The sequence below is a fragment of the Miscanthus floridulus genome, chromosome 16 (assembly GCF_019320115.1).
Source record: "Miscanthus floridulus cultivar M001 chromosome 16, ASM1932011v1, whole genome shotgun sequence".
Taxonomy (NCBI): Eukaryota; Viridiplantae; Streptophyta; class Magnoliopsida; order Poales; family Poaceae; genus Miscanthus; species Miscanthus floridulus.
The window spans coordinates 17,125,960-17,134,513 of record NC_089595.1 but is presented as its reverse complement, the minus strand read 5'-3'; the positions used below and the strand labels follow the sequence as shown (position 1 = coordinate 17,134,513).

Below are 8,554 nucleotides of genomic sequence, written 5' to 3'. Positions count from 1 at the left end.
TCGGTCAAAATTTTTCGGTTAAATTTATCTTTCACTCTAAAATTACACCAAACCACACTAAAATGACCCTCCATATCATCTAGTCTTATCAAAGCCCTAAATTTCTTTAAATTTATTTAATTTTCTCACTCACACATTGGACGGCACTAGTATATGCAGCTCGCCCACCGTCAGCACACTGTATTACCGCGGCTCTACTTCTGTGATATATTATGTTATTTCGTCGATGTTATATAAATTTATGATGGATGATGGATTATAGAGTTTTTCTAGTGAAATGATGTCAAATTTGTTTAAAATTCAATTTAAATTTATTTAAATTTGAACCAATATTTCCGAAATTTCCGAAATTTCGTATTTATCGCTGGGGACCGAAATTTTTTTCTTACCGGTATTGTAAACCCTGGCATGAGGTGCGCCGGGTCGCGTGTGTATTCCAGCGGCCGTCCTAGACAGGGAGGCTAAGCTCGGCGTCGTGCTCGATGTCGCACATCATAAACATGACCTACAGATGTTGTGAATGATGTTTTTTGATGTTGCAAAAGATAATTTTCGGTGTTGCATATATTGTTTCTCTATGTTGCAAACGGTGCGGTGGGAAATCAGATCTCAAAGTTGAAAGTTTGATCTGCACGTATTCCATAATAACTTTCTTTCTAGGATGGAGGGAGTAAAGCGTAAAGCATATCTCCTTCGCATCCGAATTTCGTGACCCAATCAACACGCCGACGTGCTGCCCAACACCAGCAGATGCAGTGACTAATGACGAGCTCACAAAGCCAATGGGCCCAGTGTTCAGTGACTACTACTCCTGATTCCCACCACCACTTCGTCATCACCACCACCTACCATGTACCAACGACTGTCGTGTGCTGACAACTAAGCACAGAATCTGCGTTCCTCCTCGTCTGGTTTAGACATTGATCATCATCAACAGCAGCAGATTCAATCACCGGACATTGACCATTATTCATGGCATTCTTTCCAGCCTCCCTTTCTTCATGAGTTCTGATATCTCACCATTTTCTTTTTCCTGCAAAGAAGGACCTAACGATCAAGGACCACCAAGATCACAGAGGTATTCGATCAATTAGCCTGTGCGCATTTCAGAAAAGTTCAGTGAGACATGCTTGTGCTGTTGTGCAGAGCAGGTGAACTTTGTATACACAGAAGAGGAGCTTGGGTTACCCGGCTGAGGAACTCTTGAGCTGAAGGAGGCAGGAAGAACAGTATGCTGCAGCGGGCGGCCAGCAATGCCTATTCATGGTGGTGGGCGAGCCATTTCCGCACCAAGCAGTCCAAATGGCTCGACAACAACCTCAGAGGTTCGTCTTTCTTGAGAACACATCTCATCCATGTTGATTCAGCCGTAACACCTGGGTCCAGCCAGTCTCCCTTTTTGAGCAAGACTATGCTCAAGGCTTGCTTCATGTGCAGCTTTAGTTTAAGCATTTTAATGACATTTTGTTACAGTGAGTGAGAGGCTGGTTTCTCTGAACTATTTCTTTTCTTCCTCCAAGCTTGGATGATTTCCTGCAAAAGAAAACAAATATATGGCATATACATGGTATGTAATCTGTGCAGGATTGTACCAAGAAAATTTGGTTTCTAGCAATAAACACCTTAGTTCAGGTGATTATCAAAGTTATATATGGACCATCTAAGCATAGAGATGTACTATTCACTTGACAATGTCTGGTTACTCAGAGCAAGAAGTACTAATGCTTTCATTCTAGTTTCGATTGGTACTGGCCTAGTAGTTACAAATACACTACAGTTGTCATGATTGTGGTTTTTAAACATGGGTTTCTACCAGACTACCCGCCTAATGCCTGTTGCTTTTTAAACACTGTTTTTTCACAATCAAAACATTGCATATCATTATGCGAAAATAAATTGGCCACAAAATTGAATACAGTAAAGTAAAGAAAGAACAAATTGAAACCTCTGTTCCATATCAACCAATTAACAATTAAAATTGCTTTGAACTCTACATTTTTATAGGGAGCACTATGACACATCCTTCAACACGTATTTTGCAATCCATGGCAAAAAAAAAAACATTTAGACAATGCTTCTGAGATTTTTCTTTGTTTCTGGATATCCAGTGTCCCCAATTGTACCTGCTATTTTCATTGTTCAACATTATTGTATTTTGGGTGTCAAAAGATTTCCATGCATGTGCACCCGTGCAAATATGGAAGATAGGGTCAAGTGTATTCTCTTCCTCCTTGGGGAGGAAGCTGATTCTTTCGCTAAGAGGGCAGAAATGTATTACAAGCGACGACCGGAGGTGATCAGTTCAGTGGAAGAAGCATGCCGGGCATACAGGGCCCTTGCTGAACGCTATGACCATATGTCAGGGGAGTTACCCAAAGCAAACCACACCATTGCAACTGCCTTCCCTGATCAGATTCAGTATTCATTGTTAGAAGAGGACGATGATAATCTTCCGAAGGCTTTTACCACAGTTGATCGTCGCAAAATCCACAAGTCAACGGTGGAGGGACTGATGAAGAAGAAGCATGGTCAGAAATCAGGACTGAAGGATTCAGGCAAGAAATCTGCAGCTCCAATCAGCAAGGATAATGCACAAGCTGAGATTAGCAGGCTGCAGAAAGAGATATTAGTCCTGCAGACTGAGAAAGAATTCATCAAAAGCTCTTATGAGAGCGGAATTGCAAAGTACTGGGATCTTGAAAAGCAAATTAATGAAATGCAGGAAGAAGTTTGCTACTTCCAAGATGAGTTCAATGAAAGTGCAGCGATAGAGGATCATGAGGCCCAGGATTTGATGACAGCCACTGCTCTTAAATCTTCTGAAGGTGCCATTATCAAAATGCAGGAGCAACAAAAGTCATTTTTCAGGCAAGCAATGATTGAGTCCGAAAGAGTTAAGGTTTCTAGGGATAAACTGAAGGGTATCTTCAGAGCACATGGTAAATCACTAACATATTCAGGAAATTCTGCAGATGAGAATGTCAATAATGATGCCAGTGCTAGGAAAGATGAATTGTTCTCCATGAAGAAGGAGAAAACTCAACTACAAGAACTGGTAGGTAAGAACAGGGGATACTTCGAGATGAGCTCTGATCTTTCTGTGGAAGATATTGCAGAGAAAATTGATGAACTAGTTAACAAAGTTGTGGATTTGGAACTCATGATTTCAACCCAGACTGCACAGATAAATAGGTTGTGTCTAGAAAATAATGAGCTGGAGAAGTCATTGCAGAAATTGGAGGAAGAGAAGACAGAACAAACCAGTGCCCCGGGTGAATTAAATGACAAGCTCAAGCAGGCAGAAGAGGAGCTTATTAGAGTGCATAACCTTGAGGCATCCTATGATGCAGAAGAAAGAATAGTCTATACAAATTTCACAGAAACAATAAATAGTTTCTGTGATATTTCACATATGCTGCAATTATCTCTCATTGAGCACCAAGCAGTTTCTAGGTGCATGCTGACTGATGAAGCAACAGCATCCACTGACACTGAACCATCAAGTGTGCATGGCAAAACAAGCCCATCAGAAGATCCTGAGATGGATGAAACTGCAAGCAAGGCACATGTGGATGGATTTCCTAATCGTCCAGACACATCAGAGCCAAGTATCTTCCATGACGATTGTCAGTCATCTAGTTGCCACTATGAGATTAAAGCAGAAGAGCATTCTCATGTAGATAAAACAGAGGATTTGTGGTGTTGCGAGTTTGAAGATAAGTTCAGTACATCTGCATCAGTGGATGTAGGAACAACAGAAAATGCAGACCATAATTTGTCTACTGACAATAATAATGGAGGACCAGAACATGTTGATGAAATGACTAGTAACAATGAAAGCAGTGTGCAACCATATATTGTACACTCCCATGAGAGTGACCCATTAGAACAGCTGCATCACATTTCCCCAAGCAGCCCAGGAGAAAATGTGAAACAACAGGATAATGTGATGTATAACTCAACACAGTGTAACAACATGTCTGAGAGCAGGTCAGAACAGAATATGGAGATGAACGAAGCTGAAGCTTCATATATCACTAAAAATCCTAGTTCTACTAGTGGGGAAGTTGCAAATGTTGGAGATTAAGAGGATGTCATGATTAATCTGCAGCAATTGCTTATGACTGGACTCCAAGATAAGGAAAAGGTACTATTAGATGAGTGCACTTCCATCCTCCGAAACTATAAGAATGCAAAGCGAAGGCTTGCAAAAGTGGAAACAAAGAACCAGGAATGCCTGAATGAGATAAGAGCCATGATAAGTGAACTAGAGTGTGCCAACGGAATGAAGGATGCTGAGATTCGGTCACTTCGTGAGCTCTTGGAATCTTTAACTTACAAAGATGCATCACAAAGAGGTCATCAATTGAATTCAACCATGTCCCTAAGTGAGAAGAATGGAATGGTTAGGGGCCACCGAAGGACTCCAAGTATTTTGCAACTTCATCAAAGGGCACAAAGTGTCTCCTATATTCCTAGGAGAACAGAAAATAATTCTAGCCTGAAAAATAACATGAGTACAAATTCTTCCATGGAACATGATGCACCACATAATTCTGTTACCATTCAAGAAAGCATTATCCTGGAGGATCTCACATCAACAAATGCAGTTGAGATGGAGAAAGCATCACCACTAGAAAAGAAGTTCAGAAGAAACATTGATGCACTTCTGGAGGAGAACCTAGCGTTCTTGATGAAGTTGAGCATGTCTTTCCAACAGATACAAGGATTTCAGACCAAGTATGATCAGCTACAATCTGAGATCAGTAAGCTAACAAATGACAAGCTAAAGCCAAACAAGGACGATACAAACGAATACCCTACAGGCTCAGAAATGGAAACAACAAGAAAGAGGCTAAGAGAACTCAAGATTGAATTGCAAGTATGGTCGGAACAGAATATGATGTTCAAAGGTGAACTCCAGTCTAGGTTTGATTCCTTATGCAACCTACAGGAGGAAATTGAAGGAGCTACGGAAATGGATGAAGACACTGAGCACGGAGCTAGATTCACTTCATATCAAGTTGCAAAATTCCAGGGAGAGGTCCTGAACATGAAGCAAGCGAACAACAAAGATGCTGATGGACTGCAGGCTAGTTTGGATCATGTCAAAGGGCTCCACACAGAACTTGATAAGGTTCTGGCAAAGATTGACAAGAGCACTAGCTTATCTGGGCCGAAAGCTAGCAGCACCTGGAGGAATGCGCCCTCTAAATCAAAAGTACCGCTGCGGATGTTCCTCTTTCCAACCAAGAAAAAGAAGACATCGTTGTTTGCATGTGTGAATCCAGCGTACCTTTCGAAGCAGCACAGTGACATGGCATTCTTCACTAAAATGAGCTAGGTATGCATGAGTGTTTGTCCAAATGCCTAAAGTTTCAAATATGCTAGTGTGTGATCTGATAGTCTAACATATTAATGTGATGATCAGGTCTTCTGGATGGAATCAAATATCAAATTCATCATGGAGAAAGCAAACAAGACTCAAGATTTGATGTCAGGTTGTGGCCTAATAATGCCAGAAGACTATATTTAGCTTATTTTTAAGGAATCTTGTAGCATCTTACTGGGACTAAATAACATATTCTTACTAACCAGCTGATTCAATTCAAAAGAGATATGCATATGCTGTACAGCTTTTTTACATTTGTAGATAATTTATTAGAAAAATAGATATTTTGAATTCGCAGAGAAGTCACTGTGTGCTGAAGAGAACAACTATACATGATGAAATTCAGCTTGTGCCGTTTAACATTGAGGCCATAATAAGTGATCTATTTAGTTCAGGGTTACTGCATTGCGTGGGCAGAGTACTAGTCTTGCTGATCAGAGATGAGTAGTACAAGAAAACAACAGTAGAGTACACATCAAGCTCAGTCAGACAAGAGATATGGTGGTAAGCACGCACCTGAGTGAGAGAGAGCCTGAAGGTGGTGTCCTCTCGGCGTGGCATTCCATCGAACAGTTCGCGGGGTGCGGGTACGAAGAAGCAGCGCAAGCACTTGCTGGCTTCAAAAGAGCTTCAGCGTTGCTGCAAACGCAGATCCAGGGAATCAGCTTCCCAGTCCAGGTGCAGTCCCGGCGCCATTCTCAGCCTGAGAGAGCTCGCTTCTCCAGCGGAATGGCGGACCGTCGTCTCCTCCAGCTGAATGGCGGACCCGGCACGGCGGAAGGACGGGAGACAGAAAACCAAACCATCAGCCCATGCAGGACGGCTAATCTATATCTAAATATATTTACATCTACCTATCTTAATAATCTCTACTAGTATTATATCTCACAATGCAAGTTGTCCATATCAATATTTATAAGCACATCTAAAGATGGCACTCGGGTGAATTTAGACCTAAAACCTATGGGTTTTAGACCCAGGCGGAGGCGGATATGTAATTTCCCCCACGAATGCTTACTGGGGACCCGAATTTTTAATAGCCCATGTAATAACACTACCACAATCCCAAATTATCTTGAGTGCCAAAAACCGCTAACGAAATGATCCTTAGCCACAAACCGTCAAGCAAATTCGCTCAGAGATAGGAGAAAAGGAAAATCAATTTCCTTGGCGGTTTAAAAAATTTAGAGGATTTTATGAAAGTTAGCATATACATTGTTCACAAATGGATATTTCTCTCAAAAAGTTTCATATAACCTAAGGCAAACTTTGAAGTTTGTACATCTCAAAACTTTTATTGCTCATACACACTTCAAATTTATAGACAATCTTACTTTTATCTTCATATTAATGAATGTGAATTTGCATTGGCACTTATTACGCAAAAAAAATTATCAATTTTTCAAATGATGAACTGAGGAACCCTTCTAAAGGAACATGCAAAAAAATTATCCAATATAAGCAAATACATTTTTTATATGTAATATACTACATGTACATTGTTGTGAAGGATTTTCAATATTTTCTGAACTAATTTACTATTTTCTATAGTCTAAATGAATTTGTATGAGCTTAGGGAAATTGTAATTTTTTGGGTGCACCGCCAAGGAAATTACATAACCCTCAAGAAAATGTAAATTTCCTTGGCTGTTTAGTATAACACTCAAGGAAATTCTATTTTTCCTTGGCGGTAAAGAATAGCAGTCATGGAAATGGTAATTTTCTTGAAGGTTTACATTCACACTCAAGGAAATGCGTAATTTCTGATCTTTCAAACCTCTCGAGGAATATATTTTTCTTGGAGGTTTGCTAGCACAGCCAAGGAAACTATATATTCATTGGCGGTTTTATTTTGGCACTTAAGAAAATTCACAGCCCTCAAGGCAATTCTAGATTCTGGTAGCGTATGGCCCAGACCAAGAGTAACCCTAGGTATATAAACAGCAGCTACCATGACTTTCTATCCATCTGTCAATCTGTATCAATTCCCAAGCTATGGACAACTAAATACAAATGTTGCTAAATTTTTCTGCAAACCTAGTTGAACTTAAGAAAGTTTGACCAACACAAATACCATAGCGACACTTAGGACAGATGGAGTAAGCATCTAATCTACTAGTTAAGGGTCTGTTTAGATCCGTATTTTGTGTCTGACAATAAAACCAGTAAATAATGACATTCATTCAGATCTGACTTCATGCGCATATGATTTTTTTCCACCTCTATATATGCATGGATGGGAGTACAATGAAATGAACAGCTATTTTCGCTCTAGTGAATTGTACGTGCAATGCTCTCCACAAGATCAAGAGAGTACGGAGAAAGAACTGATTGTCTAATCCTGTTGACTCAGTCGATATATATAGTAGGCACCTACTATCAAAATGGGAAGGACCATGTGCTGTCATTCGTGTAATCGTATCTGATCTCATCTATTGAATAATGCTGTCATTCGTGATGCTTAGCTCGTTAGCTACCTGGCCTGGTGACGACCACACGAACATATATACCATTGACTTAAAGCAGGCAGGCATTTGGCTGTGTATAAATTGCCATGCCTGTCCAGAGCTTATGGGAAACGGTTAAGCTGAGCAGCTAGCTAGCTAGTTCATAGCTACGACATCTTTGCCATCTTATCGTCTTGCTAGCTTGCCAGCCAGCCGCATCAATGGCTTCTGGTGGCGGCGTCGCCACGCTTAAGAAGGCTGCTGCAGCGGGCTGCCTTCTGCTGATCGTCTTGTCCATGGATCCACCGCCGGTGACAGCGACAGCGACAGCGGCCGGTAAATGTCCCGTTGATTGTACTAATCCGTGCGAGGAATACGCAGCCACACTTGCTCTGGCTTGGTCAAAGCCAACACATGCTCATCTTTCACAGATGAGAAATGCAGGCAGTTGATGTTCGTGCCGTGTGTGACTAGCTGCTACGCAGGCTGCATTGCAGCCGTGTCGTCCTGCCTTTAATTAATCGATCTGTTTCTTCTATTTCCAAATTATTTTTGTTGTTATTCAATTCCCTATATGCATATGTGTGGTCCATGTACGTTTTACAATTTCATTTCATTTCAAGTGTTCAGTTTGATGTCGTCGCGTGACTAGCATGGTACCTTGATGCACCTGCTGAATAATGTTGTATGTGTTCTTGTCGATGGTTATTTTGTA

The 8,554-nt window shown here is 40.9% G+C and overlaps 1 long non-coding RNA gene and 1 pseudogene across 1 annotated transcript; one reads left to right on the top strand and one right to left on the bottom strand.

Moving 5' to 3' along the window:
• Nucleotides 1–901: 901 nt before the first annotated feature.
• On the bottom strand, nucleotides 902–6,126 carry LOC136514435 (uncharacterized). The gene is made up of 3 exons (XR_010773652.1): nucleotides 5,909–6,126; nucleotides 1,189–1,533; nucleotides 902–1,033 (listed from the first exon to the last, which is right to left on the bottom strand). It is a non-coding gene; the product is annotated as an uncharacterized lncRNA (long non-coding RNA).
• LOC136514434 (protein NETWORKED 2D-like) lies at nucleotides 941–5,344 on the top strand (annotated as a pseudogene).
• Nucleotides 6,127–8,554: the final 2,428 nt, after the last annotated feature.